This window comes from Tachypleus tridentatus, chromosome 8 (genome assembly GCF_004210375.1).
Source record: "Tachypleus tridentatus isolate NWPU-2018 chromosome 8, ASM421037v1, whole genome shotgun sequence".
NCBI lineage: Eukaryota > Metazoa > Arthropoda > Merostomata > Xiphosura > Limulidae > Tachypleus > Tachypleus tridentatus.
This window is the reverse complement of record NC_134832.1, coordinates 17,095,307-17,115,312: the sequence shown is the minus strand read 5'-3', so window position 1 is coordinate 17,115,312 and position 20,006 is coordinate 17,095,307. Positions and strand designations below refer to the sequence as shown.

The following is a 20,006-nucleotide window of genomic DNA, read 5'->3' as shown; positions in this document are numbered from 1 at the left end:
ACTTGAAAAACAGTTGATCATTTAGTGGTTAGATGAAGATGCAGTTGATATTGATTTTCCCTAAAACAGAATCCATGTTAGAGTTAACTTGAAAGCAGCCATCTGAAGAAAGCATTGTTAAGACTAAACAAAGATTTCTCTCACATAAGTTGTTTTCGATAGCGGTGGTATAAAACAGGCTTAACGGGTATTGATTGTTGAAAAAGCAGTGACCTAAAGGAACCTTTCTTACAACGACTGTTTATTAAGCAATTAACAACATAAGTTAGCTGACCTTTAGTGCCATTAAAGTAGTCACAGCCAGTATTGTTATTTGCTGAATGGGCATTCTGAAGTAGCCACAGTCAGAAGTGTTTGTTGCTGAAGAGTGTTCTGAAGTAGTCACAGCTAGAAGTGTTTGTTGCTGAAGAGGTGTTCTGAAGTAGTCACAGCTAGAAGTGTTTGTTGCTGAAGAGGTGTTCTGAAGTAGTCACAGCTAGAAGTGTTTGTTGCTGAAGAGGTGTTCTGAAGTAGTCACAGCTAGAAGTGTTTGTTGCTGAAGAGGTGTTCTGAAGTAGTCACAGCTAGAAGTGTTTGTTACTGAAGAGGTGTTCTGAAGTCGTCACAGCTAGAAGTGTTTGTTGCTGAAGAGGTGTTCTGAAGTAGTCACAGCTAGTACTTTTGCTGCTGAAGTAGCAACAGCTAGTTCCAAATGGTTATTTTTTTCAAAAAATCTTTCGTTTATGAGAAAATGGAGACCACCATATGTACCAGTTTTAGATGACTGAACTATAGGTTATCAAATCGTTGTTCTCAAAGCATATCCTTCTGTAATATTAAAAGTTGTCCATGAACTTCTATGGAAGGTCATTTAGGTATCAACAAGATATGTATCAAGATCATGAGTCATTTCTCTTGGCAAAAAATTAGTCAAGATGTTTCTCATTTTTGCAAACTTATCATACCTCTTAGCTGGTCGGAAAGCCTAATCAAAAATTCTTCTTTTTCCTTTGTGTTATCGTTGATTATTTTGGATCTTTAACAAAATCTTGATCAGGGAAGTAGTATTTGCTGACTATCATGTTCGCATACACTCCATCCCTGAACTATCCCTTTAAGAAACGTTTAAACTCAAAACATTTCCAAGGCTTTGATTGATTTTTTTAATTTAGTTGGCTTGTCTAAAGAACTTCAGTCTGATCATAGATCAAGTTTCAAGTCTGGTTCGTTTCAACAGGTTGTTTACCAAGTCAGTGCTAAACAGATAAATCTAGTGCATACCATTCAGAATCACAAGATGCTCTTGACAGATTCATTCTTCGGACTTTCTGTGTCAATAATGAGAAAGATTAGTATGAAGGCGTTAATGTATTAATACTTAGTGCTCATGAGTTGTTTCAGTAGTCGTTAGGGTTTAGCCCATTTGAGTTGGTGTTTGGCTAGTTTATGCCTGATCCTCTAAAGTTGCTGAAGGAACAATGGTTGGAAGATAACCCGAAAGAAATGAGCTTACTGGATTTCGTTTCCAAGTTTCGGTCCAGATTATTAGGTGCTTTTGAATTGGTTCGTAAATATTTGAAGTCATTTCAAACTAGAATGCAAAAAAAATGTTTATGACAACAAGGGTAAAGAACGTAAGTTCTGTTCTGGTGATATCGTCTTAGTATTGTCACACACTTTGAAATCCACTTAGAGCTGGGTATTATGGTTCCTACGAAGTTATTCGGAAAGTAAGTGATACAGACTATATTGCAAAAACACCTAATCGTCGAAAAGCTACATGGCTGTGCCATACTAATATCAAAGCCCTATGACATCCGAAATGCATCTGAATATATTTTAGTCGTTGAGCATCCTTCTTATACTGATGAAAACATCTTTGACTCAGGCACCCGTAAATTTTAAAATATTGGAGTTGAATACCACATCAAACTGAGTAATTCTGACTTTGTAGCTGGCCAATCTTGATGCAAAACTCAATCACTTGCCTCCTGAATAGAAAAATCAACTTAGTAGTTTATAGATAGAATACGAACGTATATTTCCAGACTCCCTAATCAAACCAACGTTGCTGATGGTGATACAGATATAAGTAATGCGTCTTCAGTGAAACGACATCCTTATTGTGTGAATCCAATAAAGGCTGGTAAAGTAGGGAAAGAAATATCATATATCCTGGAAAATGGCTTAATAGAGGGAAGTCAAAGTGACTGGTCTTCATCTTGTGAAATGGTTCATGAATTTGATGGTTAAGTTAGATACTGTAAAGACTTTTGCAAAGTAAATGCTTTGACAAAGACAAATTTCTATTCCATCCTAATAATGGAGGATTGTATTGATAAAATTGGAAAAGCCAGATATATCACAAAATGTGACCTGCTGGAAAGATATTTGACCGTTCCTCTAACTGACAGGGAAAAGAAACATTTGATTTTATTACTCTTGATGGAATACACCAGTACAATGTAACGCCATGTTTGGTGTAAAAATCTCAACTGACTTTTCAGTAAATGATGAATCAATGGCTCAACAATCTAGCAGATGTTAGAAATTATGTTGATGATATTGTGATTTACAGTTACACCTGAGAATAACATTTATGTGTCTTACGTGATGTTTTTGAGAGGCTCAAAAAAGCCAATTTCATTGTAAATTTGGCAAAGAGTGACTTTTTTAATAGCCAAAGTTGTTTACTTAGATCTTGTAGTAGGCCACGGCCGAGTTTCTTCAATTCAAGTTAAAGTTGATTGTATTGTGAATTATCCAACTCCTACTAACAAGAAAAGTTTCGTGAGATTTTTTGGGAATAGCTGGTTATTACAGGAAGTTTTGTAAACATTTTGATGACATCACTGTACCATTAACAGACTTATTAAATAAAAAAATCCGAAGTTCAAGTGATCTGAAACATGTCAGTCTGCCTTTGAAAAAGTGAAATCTTTATTGTACAGCTACCATGTATAGAAGGCACCTGACTTTGATAAGCCTTTCGCATTAGCTGTTGATGCCAGCGATTGGAATGCTGGTGCCGTACAATTACAATAAGACGACAGAGGTACTGAACGTCCTGTTTGTTACTTTATTAAAAAGTTTAATTGTCATCAAAAGAACAATTGAACTGTGTAAAAAGAAATATTGATTTTAGTGTTAGCTTTAGAACATTTCAATGTTTATATATCTGCAACACAACAACCTATTGTTATTTCATTGATCATAACCAATTGATGTTTTTGAACCAAGTGTAGAGCTAAAACAGAAGACTGTTAAATTGGAGTTTATCATTACAAGAGATACTCCATATCAAAAGGACTAAGAACATCTGTAATGATGCACTTTCACGCATTATGAAATTTTATGGTCATAACGTTACTGGTGTTAATTGTATTATATTTTGTCACAATTATTGAAGTTATATAATTCTTTGACAATAAGTTATATTTAAAGTATCGTTCGCAATGTATATATAATATTTTTGTTTGAAATGCCAGTTTTTAATTCTCTAAGCAGGGAGGTATGATGGACTTACTATTATATATTTATTTTAATATCCATGTTCGGTTCAGTTAAATAAAATGCACGTAACTTCTACTGTTAAATGTATGTTGCGAAATTTTCACATATTCACTAAAATTGTAGAAGATTCTCGAGTGTAAGAATCAATAACATATGTTGTACGAAACCATGGTGTAACGTCAGTATTGTTGTACAAGCTGAAATTTCTAGAAATTCGTATTACGCTTATTAAAGGTAACCAATACAAAGCATAAAATGATCAAGAATGTTTATAGATTTCGAAAATTACAGTCTGTTTAATTTCAGCGGATTTACGTCAGACATTAGTATTTTTTACGAAGATATACAACTTCGGCGTTTGGCCAGCGAAGAAAGAATAATACAGTGTCATCTAGCTCCCTGTTAAGTGAATTGCATCTATGTTAACTCGAAATTAATTCGCTCGCCGTGAACCTTCGATAACATATCAAGAAAATGTCGGATAAGATAGGAGACTCAATGTTGTTAGTAAGTTTGGAAAATGCTAGTATATAAATCGTTATTTGTAATAACTATTTGTGATAACAGATAATATAAATTGTATTATTGTTTTGTATAATAAAATATATTTGAATTAAGAAAGAAAACTGTGTATCAATCTTGTTGGAAAATAAGATAAACTTAATAGATATCGACATTTATCTTCTAAATTTAAATTATCATTTAACTCAGTTTTAGGCTATTACAAATTGTGTAGTATATTGCATTAGATATCTGCTAAGCTTGTTATTATCTCTAATAATTTGACAGTTAAATATTCATTTAGAAGCTGTGCCTGGCATTGTCTGATGGTTAGGGAACTAACTTTATATATGAACATCGTACATTCGAATCCGGTTACCAAACTAGATCATCTATTCAGTCGTGAGGTGTTAAAATGTAACACTAAATCCTGCTCTTCGTTGCTAAAGACTATCCCATGAATTGACGATGAATGGTGTTGACTAGTTACTTACATTCCAGTCTATCACTTCTAAATTAAGGATAATTAGTGTTTATAGTTCTACAGTAGTTTCGCACTAAATGAAAAACAAACAAAACGAACAATTTACTAGTTATTGTGTGACCATCGTCAAGCTCTTATTTTTACTATTTGGACATTTGTAAATGGGTTTCATCTCGTATAAGGCCATTTACATGCTTTATCCTTATTTATCTAACGGTTAGAAATACATTTGTTAGCTGTTATAAGACTATTACTAGCCCTTATTTATACTAATATGACAGGTGTGAAATCTTTCACAGAAAACATTATACTATCCTTAAATAAGGCATTAAGAATGCTACTTGAAATTTCATAAACAGCATACTTGGTAGTACAATCCAATATAGTAAAGACACTTTTATAAGGATACGCTGACTTCGCGAACGGGATAATTATTGGTAATTGATTTTGAACATATATTAAAACCATTTGAAAAATAAAGTTAACATACATCCATAGAAGTAAAATGTATTCCAAAAGCTTCTTAGAAATTGTATTGATAGCTTTTACTTTGCAATCATGTTTTCCATTCTCATAGGAACAAAAATCTGACAGTCTCAGCTTATACTAGTAAATTACGGTTAGTTTTGGATGGATGTCTCTATGAGAAGCCTTTTTATCTTATAAAATACAACCACAATCGTTTACCTTCTTACTTAAGTAAGTTTCGTATAATGCAGTCTCCTTCGTAATTATTCTTCAGCTAGAAAGTATAAATAACTAAAGTAACAGCTTGAAATGATTAGAAAAAGCACTCAGACCTGAAACTCTTAACCATTTACTTCTCAGAGAAATATGTTTAAAAACTATATATCTTACTTTCTTTTTATAGAGTAGGTTAATTCCTCCTTTGAAAGAGCACTATATAATAACGTGTAGGTAAAGTAAATTTCACGTTTTTAAATATTTAGTTCCTTTAAAAAAAACGCTTTTCGAGTTATTATGTTTCGCCGTGTTATTCATGTACCCTAAACTGATGTCTTTTACTTTGAGATAATATAGCAGCTTTGAGACAGCTCTGCTATACTGAATATCTAAAGGGGCTTACAAAAACCGTGTTAAAGACAAGCAGAGATGAGTGTTCCAGGACCTAATGAATGTCGTTCGAGAAAAACTTTAACCGCATTTTCTTCTCTTAAAACCATTTCCGTATTTCTAAGTTTTCAAAGTTTTAGTTACGTTTGTTTGTTTTGAATTTCGCGCATAGCTACTCGAGAGCTATTTGCTTTTGCCGTCCCTAATTTAGCAATGTAAGACTAGGAGGAATCACCACCACCCACCGCCAACTCTCGGGTTAATCTTTTACCAACGAATAATGGGATTGACTGTCACTTATCACGGCTAAAACGGCGAGCGTGTTTGGTGTGACGGGAATTCGAACCCACGACCCTCAGATTACGAGTCGAGTGCCTTAACGACGTAGCCGTGACGTTCAATCGTGAAACAACGCATTATTCTAATTGCCAAAAGTATCTTCGACACTTTGTAATTATAAGAGTGTGATCTCAATTAAATGTATCATAACTCATTAATATAAAAAGGTCGTGTCACTTAAACTTACAAAATTATTGTATTGTATCTGGGGCCTGGCATGGTCTAGCGCGTTAAGGCGTGCGCTAATCCGACATGCGGGTTTCGCCCCCCAGCCGTGGGGACGTTATAATGTGACAGTCAATCCCACTATTCGTTCGTAAAAGAGTAGTCTAAGAGTTGGCGGTGGGTGGTGATGACTAGTTGCCTTCCCTCTAGTCTTACACTGCTCAATTAGGGACGGCTAGCACAGATAGCCCTCGAGTAGCTTTGTGCGAAATTTCCAAACAAACAATCCAGAGGAATTTATTATAAAATATCCTGAGCGTTAAAAATGTTATATTGCGCAAACGTGAAATGATATCTATGTGTAGACGTACCAAAAGAGAATTGTCTCAGGTGTGTATTTTACTGAAGACGTGCTGTTTCTTGTTCCTAAACTTTGTTTTTTTTTTCTGTTCTATTCCCACATAAAATGATCAGATCCTTTGTGGATACTAATTGCTCATTGCCAGATGGCGCTACCTGTCTAATCGAAATTTTCTTCTTCTTCCACAGTTAGGAAATAGTACATTTCAGCAGTAAAACATCAGTTATTTGATACTGAATAAAGCTATAAACTACATCAATGTTTTGAATAGTCCGTGTGAGTGTGATGTACCACACAGATGTAGAAATATTGTCAAGATATTTGTGTTAAAAATAGAAGGCAACAATAGTATCACCACTTGTGGAACAAAATCGATGAATGTGGTGTCTTAGCTGAAACGATGCAATTTAATATTTGAAGAACACTACAGTCATTATTAATTACACGATTTCTTGGAAACGTAATTTTATCCCAATCAATGTTTTTGTCTAAAATTACACTCCAGATATTTATTCTCGACTCAATGAATTTGCTTCAACTTTCAAAAAATGAAAAATATTTTACATGTATTAACTTGTTATAGTCTGTATATTTGGTTTAACTACTTGCTAATTTTATTTAGTAAAACTATTGAAAACGAATAAACTCTTTATCTAGATTAGTAACTAACGTACCTTTAATATAATGAACTAATGTAATGCAATCTAGTAATGGTAAGATCCTTTCATTTTTCTAGTATGTTAAATTCTAATATTCACTATTTGTGATCAGTGTATTTCTACCGGACTATTTTCACAAGATACAGTGTTTTAATTCTGATCTATACAGTTAATTTTCTTTTCACCAATTAGTTAATAATGACTATCTGGTTTACTGAAATGAAAACTAATTGGAATTTAAAGCTTTAAAGATCGTTCCCGAATGTGCATTTGGGATTCCTTCGTTCGAACCTCGTTATCGCCCAAGAAAGAAAGAAAAAACACTTTGAAGGAGTTTGTACGTTATAGGAGTAGCGATCAAATCTCACTATTTGGTCTGTCAAAGATAGCCTAAAAGTCAACAGCGGGTGAGGTTGACTACCTGCACCTCCTCTAGTTTAGCACTTCAAAATTAGAGACATACATAGTTCTCGAGAGGCTTTGCGTGAAATCAAACGAACAAATAAATATCTTGCAAGCAAATAAATGCTAGAAAACAGTGCCCTAACTTCTAAGTTACTATTTCGACAATTTGTGTCTGAAAATTAGAAAATCTATCTGCGTATCGATTTAAAACTTCTGAATCCTAAAGAAATTTAAGAAAGTAAAACCCTTCAGACATCAGTGTTATAATTAACGCAGATACGGGAAATAAAACACTTTTTTATCTTCGAGATTTTTAACTGTAGAAACAAACTACAATAACAGATACATTTTTACTAAGTGATGAAAAGCTATTTTTAAACCCCTCTTTAGTGACAATGATGATTTATCAATGAGACATTTTCATTTTCTGGTTATAGGGATTAATTCACTCTCCGTAGGTACCTGAAGCTCGTTTCGAGTGTTTGGTGTGTAAATTTGTTTTTCTAAAGTTAAAGTTCTGGGCGTTAAAAGTCCCCAGACATACCGTTGTACCACATATAGTCCATTTGCCTTTGAACTGTAGAACATCATTTGGGCCATCTATATTGCCACTGGCAAAGTAGTTTCACAAATTATTCTTAAAACACATCGTTATAAGAGTAACGGTCAAATCCTACTGACCCTCACTGACACAGCGGTATGTCTACGCTAGAAACCAGGTTTCGATGTCTGTGGTGGGCAGAGCACAGCTAGACCATTGTTTGACTTTCTGCGTAACTACAAACAAATATATACACATAAACAAATCATAATACCTGGTCTTACCAGATTAGCCCAATAGTTGGCGATGCGTTCCTTCTAACCTGCCACTTCAACATTAGGTACAATAGATTGATTTTTTGGAATTTCGCACAAAGCTACTCGAGGGCTATCTGTGCTAGCCGTCCATAATTTAGCAGTGTAAGACTAGAGGGAAGGCAGCTAGTCATCACCACCCACCGCCAACTCTTGGGCTACTATTTTACCAGCGAATAGTGGGATTGACTGTCACATTATAACGCCCCCGGCACGGCTGGGAGGGCGAGCATGTCTAGCGCACGCCTTAACGCGCTAGACCATGCCAGGCCCCAGATACAATACAATAATTTTGTAAGTTTAAGTGACACGACCTTTTTATATTAATGAGTTATGATACATTTAATTGAGATCACACTCTTATAATTACAAAGTGTCGAAGATACTTTTGGGAATTAGAATAATGCGTTGTTTCACGATTGAAGAAAAGTTTCAGTAAAACCTCTTCTGGTAATATTCCTGGTGTTTTAATTTTTCGAGGTACTGGAGGAAATGATAAGAAGAAAAACTATTGTACGTTATATTCTATATTTTATTACAATTTTTAGAGTGGAGAATGTTTTTCCGCTTTACATATTGTCAGTTTTATAACATAAAGCATAATTACGAAACATGTTAGTAACAAAACTTTTTAAAATTCGTATTTTATGTGCACTAACATCGCCTTCTAAGACAATAAATATTTTGGAATGATCATACGATACCAGAAAAAAAAACGTGCTGTTTAGTATTACAGTAATTCCTGTGAATGTCTTTAGTTGGGTTACGTTTATTTAAGAGGTTTCTCTCTGTTTTCTTTTTCTGAATGACAATCTGACTCGGAGCGTCTTGCTCCGGGATCACTATGACCACAAGGTGTGTAAGAACTTCTTACTCTGAAAGCGATGTGTTACTAGTGTTTGGTTTCACTGCTCTTTTCTCTCTCTCGAGATCAATGTTTGAACTGCTGAAAGCAGTAGATACGAAGTGTGAAGAAGTGCTCCTTAAACAGGACTTTTTGTAACATTACTTAGTTTAATGCCATATTTGTCGTCAGTTTTTTTAATATATTTTTCTTCGAAATAAAGTTAAATTCTGATGTCTTACTAGTGAATTACCTGCAGTTTTAATGTATAATATTTTTCGATAAGCCCCACCAGTGGTACAATGATATGATTGTGAACTTAATACGCTAGTGGAAATCGGGTTTCGATACCATTGGTGGGTAAAGCACAGATAACCCATAATGTAGCTTTGTCCTTAACTTCAAAGAAACAAACGATAAACTTCTTGCAAAAAATGCTTTTAGAATTATCGATTTTCCGTGATGACGAGAAAACTCACTTGTATAGAAAATTATATATGTAAAGAAACGGCCTTCAAACATGTGGTCAGCTATTTGAAAGTTACCTCTTTTTTTCTTTGTGAACCTGACGACGACCGAAGAAGGTCAAAATGTTGTTCGCTTCTCTACATAGTGCTTTCTCTATCCATACCAGCCGCTTTTTTTACATAGATAATTATCGATTTTGTTTATATCTTCAAACCATCTTAACCTTTCAAGAACAGCATGTATATGTAACAACAATAATAATAACTATTTTCCCTATAGTCTCATGTTAAAGGAGCTACAGAAAAATCCCTTAACTGATCCATTTTAATTATAGAAGTTCGAATGTTCAAACAAAATTGTATGTTTGAGTAGTGATGGATAATTGTGCCTAAATGTATCATGACTAAGAAAAAAACTGTAGCATAAAACAACGAATACTTAATACTTTCTGTTTCTTTAATAAAGCGAAAATGTTCAGCACTCACTAATATATCAAAAATTACATTATTTAATACAAACATTTTCTTAACAAAAGATCAAACTCATGAACATTAGGGTATCTCAGTAACATTACTGTCTCCAATAAAAACGTTTTGTTTGTTTGTTTTGAATTTCGCGCAAAACTACACGAGGGCTATCTGCTCTAGCCATCCCTAATTTAGCATTGTAAGACTAGACGGAAGGCAGCTAGTCATCATCATCCATCTCCAAATCTTGGGCTACTCTTTTATCAACGAATAGTTGGTTTAACCATCACATTATAATGTCTCCACGGTTGAAAGGGCAAGCATGTTTGGTATGACGGGGATTCGAACCCTCGACCCTAAGATTACGAGTCGAGCGCTTTAACCACCTGGCCATGTCGGGCCCAATAAAAAAGTATAATATCTAGTTAGTGCCTCTATTAACATTCTTGACAGAATTGTAATCTTTAAACTTAAGAAAGAGTGTGCATAACGAATAGAGAGTTATCAGTAAGCAGTGTTTGTAGGATAAGAATATGCAAGATAAAGCGATGTTTTTATTTATTTATTATTTTTTTTAGTTTTTGTAATGAGGCATTCAGTAGAGAGTATAGATATATATTTATTACCAGTAATGGTATGTAACTTACACATATGGTTGCGTTAATTCTCTTTACTTAAGAATTCCAACACACACGTGCAATACTGGAACAAAATCAGGTACATCATGAATATCGACACGTTTGTTACAAAGATTCATTCACTCGTAATTATTCGCAAGTTGTATTATGTTTCGCCACTTTTGGGTCAAGTTGTAGCCTTGATAGTCCCTCTCTAAGTACTTCTTAAGGTTTAACATGCCAGATGTGCCTAATATAACTTACAGGTATTTACCATAGACTTTCGAAATACGTTTTTCTATATGATATTGAGAAAACGAAGCCATCGAATCTTCATGTTTAATACATTTTAGCTGTTTACGTTTAGTCGTCGCATTCATGAGATTGCTGTTGTAATGTCTATTGAGAGAAATTCCACAGTTTGTAGCCTAATTCCAGATATAGTAGAAACTCTCAAGGATATTAAATAACAATTACCATGCGTATCTCAATTGATCCTTTTGAAGGTTTACAAGTATATATCTTAAGATTAATATTGTGCTAATATCCCATTAATAACTGTGTTTCACATTAAACCACTATAGAAATTTGCAAATTGGTAAAAACAAAAACTTCGGATATTTTAATCATACGAAAATTCTATATCCAGTTCAGTTATAAACTTGAAAAAATTAAGGATGAAACTTTTTTAAATTTAAATAATTGTATGTTACAATGATCTTTATTTACATATTTATCTTCTTACGAAGTCATTGAATAAATTATGCATTAAGAAAATAAAAATAAAAAATGTTTTGGATATCGATGACAGTTTGACCGCTTAACTCTGTATAAATTTATATATGATTTTACATGTTGTTTTGTTGTTGTGAACTGTTTTTACATATGACATTGAATTCTTAGCTGTTTGTCATTCGTCGTATTTCTTCCGAAATAATTTCGTTATACATGAAGCTTAACCTTTCAAAATCGTCGTTTCAAAATTATGCAAAGAGTAAAATTTATTACAGCTTGTTAAGGCCAAATATAACTCTTGAAAATGAACAAATATTTAATAGTTAATATATTTTAAGATGCGAAAATTTAGAGAATGATCTTAACTCTTGGGGCGAGTAAACTTCACATTTGTCGTAAAGTATATTAAAAGAAATCCTTATCACTGATAATATAATTTAGTATTTATCCTTGAGGAACTAGAAAAAAAACTCGTGTAATTAATATTCTTACATATATTAGAACGATATGTTTTACATATTGTTGTTTATACGTGCACAGAAGAATAATATTCATTTTGTAGCTAACCTTTATTAATACAACAAGATAAGCAAATGTAAACAGACATTATAAAATATTACAACACTCGGTTGCTTTAGAGTGTATTCTAGATAACTGATACATATTGAAAAATGTGTATTTTCGCATGGTTAGGCTTTAAAAATAAAGAAGTTTGCTTTAATCACCAGAATATCGGCCCGGCATGGCCAAGCGTTTGAGGCGTGCGACTCGTAATCTGAGGGTGGCGGGTTCGCATCCACGTCGCGCCAAACATGCTCGCCTTTTCAGCCGTAAGGGTGTTTTAATGTGACAATAAATTCCACTATTCGTTGGTAAAAGAGTAGCCCAAGAGTTGGCGGTGGGTGGTGATGACTAGCTGCCTTCCCTCTAGTCTTACACTGCTCAATTAAGGATGGCTAGCACAAATAGCCCTCGAGTAGCTTTGTGCAAAATTCCAAGACAAACAAACACCAGAATATCATAGAAAAATTATAATATAATCGAAATTGTTTGTTTTTAATTTCGTGTAGGTAGCCCTTGTGTAGCTTTACGCGAAATTCAAAACAAACAATTTAGCAGTGTAAGACTAGAGAGAAGGCAGCTGGTCATCACCATTCACCGCCACCTTTTGGGCTACTCTTCTACCAACAAATAGTGGGATTAAGAGAACATTACAACACCCTCACAGCTAAAAGGGCAAACATGTTTAGTGTGACGGGGTTTCGAACCCGCCACTCTCGGATTACGGGCCCTTTGATGGAAATCGAGTCACATTTTTTTATGCTTAAAATGTTGATAATGACTGACTATAGATTTCTCTAGACTAATCGTGACGTGGGAACCATCTTATCGATCGTTCAAAACCCAAACATAATGAAGATAGTGACAAAAAATCTTCACTGTGGTAAACAAAATAATAACCTGATCTAAGTAAGAGTTTTTCTTTCTCGATTTGAAAAAAATCCTTAGGCAATATAAAAAGATGAATATTATATTCGAAATATACGTAGCTGAATTGTGAGAAATCAGTTATTAAAAATAAACAAGTTTTTTGAAGTTTAAGTTCCGAGACACACATGACCGCTGCCGAAGGAGCATCATGCAATTTTTGCTAATGTTTCTCGGTATTTGTTTTTTTGTTGAAACTTGATTACGCACCATATTTTTTGGTATATAACATGCACTTTTTTTTAAAAAAAAAGGGGTCTCAAAACCCCCCTACATCCTAAACTCCGAAGGTCAAACATTTTTTGCCTTCCTAGTCATACCGTACTTTGTACAGCAAGGACTAAAAACTAGCGCTATCTACCTTTACATTTCCCTGGGCTTGTTTTCTTTTTGTCATAGGCTAAAGAAAATGGATTATTATGAGAAACGACTCTAGAAAGTGTTCCGTCAGAGGTGACCTTTCATTTTAGCTTAACTTAGACATTGTACTAACAATACTAGACTCATATTCATAAAGAACACAATAAAATCATATAAGTTTGGAAACTGATAGTAATTGTGACACAAAACAATATGGGCAGCTAACGAGAGTAATTGCCTTAATGACACCGAAGATGATATTGTTTAAGGACAAATGAGAGTGAACATTCAGAACTTGTTTTCTATGATGGAAATAACACTTTGAAAGTTTTCATAATAAATAAACAATATAAATATAAGAAACAGCCATATTTTATTTTATTATAGACACTGCTTTTGAAGCATTTTCAAGAATAATAAAAGATTATACTGATGTTGAACAAATAAATAAATGATAACTATAGAAAATATTTTTTCTCCTGAGATAGTCTTGAAAATAGGGGTGCATCTCATACACCGAAAAATACGGTAATTATTAAAACTAGAAATGTTTATGTACTTAATTCACTACTAAGCAAGTATCATTTCAGAAAACCGAGTTATAATTTCGTTAATCTATTGTGAGAAAGTCGACAAAGGCGAGTAGCTCTGCATGGTTTATTATGCATAATAAATTCGATGTTAGCCTTGTTCAATAAAACGTTCTAGATATACTGATTGCTGTTGTTTGTTATTAATCACAAAGCTACACAAAGGACATTTATGCTCCGCCCAACATTGGTATCAAAACCCGGTTTCTAGCGGTATAAGTCCGCAGTACCACTGGGAGACAACTAATTCTCTCATGTGAAATTATTTTGTTTTTCCCTCACGAAAGGGTACAACAGTCTCTTACAATAATGTGCAATATAATGCCTTTATATTTAAGGTTAGTTAATAAAGTGAAATACTCGTATGAGACGTCAATGTTTCTCTAAGTAACTTTTATAGTCGTGAAAATAGATTATGTTGTTATTATCAACCGCTACAGCAGGCTTTAGAGTAACAAAATATTTTTATTGAACTAAAATGTAAGAATGAGCAAGATAATATCCAGTAGTAACACAAACGAAATCATAAAATCATAAATAAAAGTAAAGTTTAAAAATTTATGTTACAGTAACAACATAAGATACCCAGCTTTAGGAATTCTTATGCTTACTGTCAAGGTGCATATCAGTTGATTAAGTATTGTTTTCTATTATTGCTCATTAATAATACAACAACAACTTTAGTTTCATTGTTAAAATATTAAAATATTTAGTACTGGTTTATTTTATAGTTCTCGGTACAAAACTGGAAGATTTAGAAAATGTTTAAAACTTTAGAGTACTGAAATTTTGTTCAATTAGAAATGCTCATTTAGAGGTGTTTATAGGAAATTATATATGTAAAAACGGCTGGTATGGGTTAAGAAAATTTTTATGTAGAGGAGCGAACAACGTTTCGACCTTCTTCGGTCATCGTCAAGTTCACAAAGAAAGAAAAGGTAACTGACCGATAGCTGACCACATGTTTGAAGGGGGTTTTGTAATTGAGTTTAGGAATGAAGAGGACGTGCTTAGATGTTTGATTATATTTATTAATATAGGTATGAAGGTGTTCCTTTGTATTGGTTTATTTTGTGCTTGAGTTGTTGTACAAGTAAGGCTTCTTTAATTTTGCGTTTGTTTATGTTTGTTTCTTCATGTAGTATTTGGGTGTTTTCTATGGTTATGTTGTGTTTATTTGATTTGCAGTGATCGAAAACGTGTGAAGATGACTTTTTGTGTTTATGAATCTGGTTTCCATTTTTATACTTGTTTCTCCAATGTAGATGTCGTGGAAGTTATCACATTGTATTTTATAAATAATGTTGGTGTTCTGTTTGACAGCGTAGTTTTTCATAGTTTTGACCTTAGTTTTGTGCCTGGTTTTTGAATAAATTTGGTATTAACTGGAGTGTCATATTTTGTTACTAATTTCTGCCAAATCTTTGTTATTTTTCTGCTGATGTCGAGAATGTATGGTATGAAGCAGTATATAGTTTCGTGATTTTTTAATCGTTGGGTATATTTACTTTTGTTAGTTTATTTTGCTTTTTGTCTACGTGTGTGCGTATAATGGTTTCTACGGTTTGTGGAGGAAACTTATTGGTGTTGATGAAGTATTGTTTTATTTTGTCTAATTCGTCGTTAATTTTATCTGGTGAGCATAGTTGTATGGCTGTGTTTATTTGGATTCTTGGTATTTTGAATTTTTGATTTGGTTCATGTGGTAAATTCCAAGTATATTCCAGTATGGGTGATTTTTCGGTGAATTCCTGTTTTAAATTCTGTATCGGTTCTTGTAATTCTAAATAGAGAAACAAACACAAACAAGTGCAAAATTAAAGAAGCCTTACTTATAGAAGAACTGAAGCCCAAAATAAACCAATACAAAAGAACACCTTTATACCCATTTTAACAAATATAATCTAACATTTAAGCACGCCATCTACATTCCTATACTCAATTATACAACCGCCTTCAAACATGTGGTCAGCTATCGGTAAGTTACCTCTTTTTTTCTTTGTGAAGCTGACGATGACCGAAGCAGATCGAAACGTTGTTTGCTCCTCTACATAGAGTTTTCTCTATCCATACCAGCCGTTTTTACATATGTAATTTTCTCTACAAGTGGGTTTTCTCGTCATCAAGGAAGGTGTTTATAGGGCCCCGTCGTTATCAGGTAGTTACATAAAACGTTTCATTCCTAATATGAAGGTCGCGAGTTTGATTCTTCCTAGCACCAAATATGCTCGCCCTTTCAGCCTTGGGAACGTTATTGTGTAACAATCAATTCCACTATTCTTTGGTAAAAGAGTAGCTCAAGAGTTGGCAGTGGATGGTAATGATTAGCTGCCTTCCCTTTAAATTAGGGACAATCTCAGTTAGCTCTCGTGTAGTTTTGCGCGAAATTCAAAACAAACAAACCCCCTATATTTTCATTGTGAAGAAATTACCGAAAGAGCAAAATATTTGGATAGAATACATTATGAAGAGATATAAAAACAGGCCTGTGTCTCGTAGGTTCGTTAAGAGAGCAAAATGATAAGATTTGTTGGGGTTGCAAATAGATCTGAACATCCCATTTTATGAGAATTACAAAACATATTAGCAAGTTTCACTAAAGTGTCAACAAGAAAAACAACTGATGGACTAACAATTAGTTTCAGATGGCATGACTTAAATCTAAATATACATCACTGTTATAAAGCTAACGAAGGCAACACAAAACTCTAGTATAAACGTCTTCTTCAGTTTACTGCTTTTCACAACCTTTTACTGCTGTAAAATTACTAATGAAACTTAAATTACTAAAGTAACGACACGATTTAATTCAAGAAACTTTGAGCTTAAATTCGCTGCTGAAAATATTTATAAGCGCAAAAAGTTAAAGCATAATTTAGTATAAAGTAGATTCGACTACATCATCACCTTTATACGTTTATAAAGATTTCTCCACTGGTACAGCGTTAAATCTACGGTCTTACAACGATTCTCCTGGATGAACTCAGCAGACAGCTCGATGTGACTTTGCTGTAAGAAAACACACACGCTTATAAAGTATAATGAAGGGGTTGTTTTGAACATATGGTTAATTAAAACTTTTTTTGCAGTTTAGCTGCTATGGGTTTAGTTTCTTTCAGATAAAATGTGTCATCTAATTATCTTTGATACCTCTATCAACTGGATAAGAAAGGAGAAAGAAACGAAAAAATAACTGTGGAAAACTGTTAAAATAACTTGGATTAAGTCGTTCGTAAATTTCTTGTATTTTGTTTATGTGTTTGTTTGTTTGTTGCGACTTTTGTGCAAAGTTACACAAGGGCTATCTGCGCTAGCCGTCCTTAATTTAGTAGTGAAAGACTAGATGGAATGCAGCTAGTCACCACCACCCATCGCCATCTCTTGGGCTACTCTTTTACTAACGAATAGTGGGATTGATCGTAACGTTATAACGTCCCACGGCTGAAAGGGCGAGCATGTTTGGTGTGACGTGAATTCGAACTCGCGACCCTAAGATTAGAAGTCGAGTGTCTTAAACACCTGGCCATGCCTGGCCTAGAACAGTTTGAAAGATCTAGGTTTTGTTTTATTTTGGGGGGAGGGGTGGACCTTTATAAGCGCAAAGCTACATAATGGGCTAACAGTGTTATGCCTATCGCAGGGAACGAACCCCTAATTCAAAGACGTAGCACTGCAGTTAACACCAATAACAAATACACTTGAAAGTCCTAAATATAATTAATTTTTTATGAACATATGTTTATTATAATCCCGAATTTGATATTTTCATTGTACAAAATTTCTTCATATTTGTTTATCAACAACTTAATTTCCATCTTTCATGAGACAAAATGTATTGAAAATACAGTAAGTTACATTTGTCTTTTAGCTTTTATCTAGATTGATGCTAAAACACCGTTTCTGTGTATATTATATTCTACTTGTATTTAATATCTCTTACTCCACTTAATTGACAATTTTACATATACTCTTTGAAAGTATTTTTTATCTTAAGTGATTTTTCATGATGGTTAATCAATAAGTGTTAATAGATCTTATAGAGAGCTAATACTTTTACATTCATGAACTATTCATTCAAAGCATGCTGTCGAATTAAGGAACTGAAAGAATAAATGTATTTATCTTTTCTTGTACAGATAACTGAATCTAACTTTTGGCTTAAACTCTCCAAAATAAACTCGTATTACCACTGCAAAATTATCAAAACAATACAATATTTCATTATAACTCCATTATTAGTTAAAAGATAAATTAATAACAGATCCAAAGATTTTTTTATCTCTTTTGGGGACGAACATGGAGAGGCACGTGAGTAAACAGATGAAAAAAGACTTTTTACACTAATTTTCTGCACATGTTAGTTTTCACTAGATGGCTCCTTCAGCAAACCACCTAATGATGTTAAATTAGGAATATGTTTTCTGACCCGAAGAAATACTAGCTTGTTACAGCCACAAATCAATAAATAGGCTTAGGGGTCATCAAACAATACTAATAGTATACTCCCTATTACGAAAAAAAGTTTCATGTGTACCACAAAGCTTGCCTCCCTCTCCTCTCCAGTGGTACAGCGGCATGTCTGCCTACTCACACGGCTAGAAACTGAGTTTCAATACCCGTGGTAGGCAGAGCAAAGATAGCCATTGTGTAACTTTGTGCTTAATTCTAACCAATCAATCAACGACAAAGCTTTACCTGCCACAAATAAAAATTGTTGAAATGTAAATGAACGATACATGTTTTCTTGGTTTATTTGTTTTGAATTTCGCACAAAGCTACACGAGGGCTATCTGCGCTAGCCGTCCCTAATTTTGCAGTTTAAGACTAGAAAAAATGCAGCAAGTTATCATCATCCACCGCCCTGGGTTGGGCTACTCTTTTACCAACAAACAGGTCACATTACAACGCTCCCAAAGGCTGAAAGGGCGAGCATGTTTAGTGTGACGGGATTCGAATCCGCAACCCTCAGATTACGAGTCGAGTGCTTTATCCACTTGGCCATGCCGGGGCCGTATGTTTTCTTAGGTAAATACAGTAATGTTCTCTTGTTTTTGGAATGAAAAACTAAGAGGAAAGAGAGAGCACAAATTAAAGTTGTTGTTTCAAACTTGCTCTGGTTTGTTAGAAGTTAAAATATTATTAAAGAATGTTTTCCAACTTCTGCGTGATTGTAACCGAAGCCTGTATTTACTAAAATAGAAAAGTTAAATGATTTTAAAATTTTCAACAATTACTTTGTAAATTGATCTTAAATCCTGTACAAATTAATTCTATTTGTAAGAAAGGAAAGTTTCAAAATATCTTGTTCAAATCGCTTTTTTGTGACAATAAACTAACTTGCAAGATCTTTCTACCAAAATCTGTTGGTGGAGAAAATCCAAATTCGCTACTATTTGTAAGTGCTTTATTTACTTACTGGTAAACCAGGTAACATTATTGAAAATAAAGAAGCCAAACATCATTAGATTAATGATTAGAACCTTCATAAGAACGCAGATCACGGATAAGTGTACAGAACCATTGAACATAATAATAATAATAATGTGTGTTTTCTTATTAAAAAGCCACATTGGGCTATCTGCTGAGTCCACCGAGGGGAATCGAACGCGTGTTTGTAGCGTTGTAAATCCGTAGACTTAACGCTATACTAGCGGGAGATCCGTAGAACATCTCGCTAAATATTTGTTACTGATTAAAGAATAACATAATGGCAGAAGCAGAGATATAAAGTTTTCCCTTATCTTCGAGGGCAGGTATTGAGGATAGACACAGGAATAAAAAAGGCAAATAAGACTTATGCTTGGTCTATGTTGATTTCGTGTTCTTTAGTGATGGCGTCAGTCAATTAATTTATTTTGTGCTGAAATAAGATAAATATTAACAAACATGACCTGCACCTGAGCGTAGCTCACCGCGAGTAGCAATTAAATTCTCAATTTACGAATGTTCACAGTGCGTTATCTACTTCAAAGTTCGCAGTTTTATTCTGTATTATTTAAATGCATAACGCTATGAAACTTTTCCAACACGTAATTTGAATAGGAAGGTTCATTTGGATTATTTCATTAAGTTTCAAGACGGAGATTTAAGTGAAAGATCCAG

General features: G+C 33.9%; 1 protein-coding gene across 1 annotated transcript in view; it reads left to right on the top strand.

Annotated features, from left to right (window-relative positions):
• The window catches only part of LOC143258594 (uncharacterized), a 127,471-nt gene that overhangs the window by 86,740 nt on the left and 20,725 nt on the right, over positions 1-20,006 (top strand). The gene's annotated exons all lie outside the window — the stretch shown is intronic.